Here is a 1,663-nt window from a genome sequence, read left to right on the forward strand (position 1 = left end):
GCCGCCCACGAAGGGGCCAGGACGCTGCGGGACGGGTCGGGGTCGGGGTCGTGACCTCCGGCCACACAGCCTGGCTCTCTGCGGGGCCGGGCGGACCATCAGGGAGCGGCGGTCGAGGTTTAGGGCGGCCCCGGAAGCGGAGCGCCGGCGGCTTTGGTCTGGTCGTGGTGAGAGGAGATCGCGGCAAACCGCCTTCCCAGCCCAGCACCGTTTTTATCCCCCTCCCCCAGGCTCTCTGCGGCCGGGGCGCCATCAGAGCTGGGTTGGCATTTGAACATTTTTTTTGTTTTTTGGTTTTTTCTTGGAGACAGTCTCACTCTGTCGCCCAGACTGGAGTGCAGTGGCGCGATCTCGGCTCACTGCATCTCCGCCTCCCGCGTTCAAGCGAGTCTCCCGCCTCAGCCTCCTGAGTAGCTGGGACCTACAGGCACGCGCCACCACAGCTGGGTAATTTTTTTTTTTGTTTTTTTTTGTTTTTTTTTTTTTGAGACGGAGTCTCGCTCTGTCGCCCAGGCTGGAGTGCAGTGGCGGAATCTCAGCTCACTGCAAGCTCCGCCTCCCGGGTTTCATTCTCCTGCCTCAGCCTCTGGAGTAGCTGGGACTACAGGCGCCCGCCACCTCGCCCAGCTAGTTTTTTGTATTTTTTAGTAGAGACGGGGTTTCACCGTGTTAGCCAGGATGGTCTCGATTTCCTGACCTCGTGATCCGCCCGTCTCGGCCTCCCAAAGTGCTGGGATTACAGGCTTGAGCCACCGCGCCCGGCCTTTTTTTGTATTTTTAAAGTAGAGACGGGGTTTCGCCGTGTTGGCCGGGATGGTCTCGCTCTCCTGACCTCCTTATCCGCCCGTCTCGGCCTCCCAAAGTGCTGAGATTACAGACGTGAGCCACCGATCCGGGCCCTTGCACATATTTTCTTATGAACACACAGGTAGCAGCACTTTGATTACAGTAACTTATATGAAAGTTATTTTAAAATGACTTTCCCCTTCTCTTCCTCATGTAGGCTGTATATTTCATCTGCAGCACGCTTTCTCCCAAGAATCTCAAGCACACACAGGAAACCAGAGAATAAAATCACTGAGGCTTGAACACATCCAGAGACCAAGGGCGTCACTGACAGAAAAACTTTTAGGCGGATCCACAGGCCCGACAGCCACCCCGCCCAGAGACGTGGCTTCCTAGGAGCAGTTCACACGCGGCTGTGCAGCACCCACAAGCGGGGCCAGGGGCTGGTTTTCATAGTTCACAGTCTGCAGGGATCTTAGCAAAAATATGGCCGTGGTAAAAGTGCCTCGACCAGACTCAGTGAGTAGGAAGACTAGGCTGATGAAAAGCTCTGATGATGTGTGTGATTAAAAGTAGATAAATGTGGTTGCCAGATAAAATATTTTACCATATAGTGAGGGGCAGAATGTGGAAACCATTTATTTTAAATGTTTGACTGTTCCTGCAGTGTTTAAAATATAGGAGATATATTCTGATTAGAAAGAAACTGCTGCTCTCAATCTGTTTGTATGTCTTCCCTCTAGTTTTAAAATATTAAACAATCTAACTCAATATTTAATTTTACCTCTAGTCATGTTACTAGGCTGGGATAATAAAAAGGACTGTTGAACTTCACATCTGCCACCTATAACACATTCTTTTTTTTTTTTTTTTTTTT

This window comes from Colobus angolensis, unplaced genomic scaffold (genome assembly GCF_000951035.1).
Source record: "Colobus angolensis palliatus isolate OR3802 unplaced genomic scaffold, Cang.pa_1.0 Scaffold641, whole genome shotgun sequence".
In the NCBI taxonomy this organism is placed as follows: domain Eukaryota; kingdom Metazoa; phylum Chordata; class Mammalia; order Primates; family Cercopithecidae; genus Colobus; species Colobus angolensis.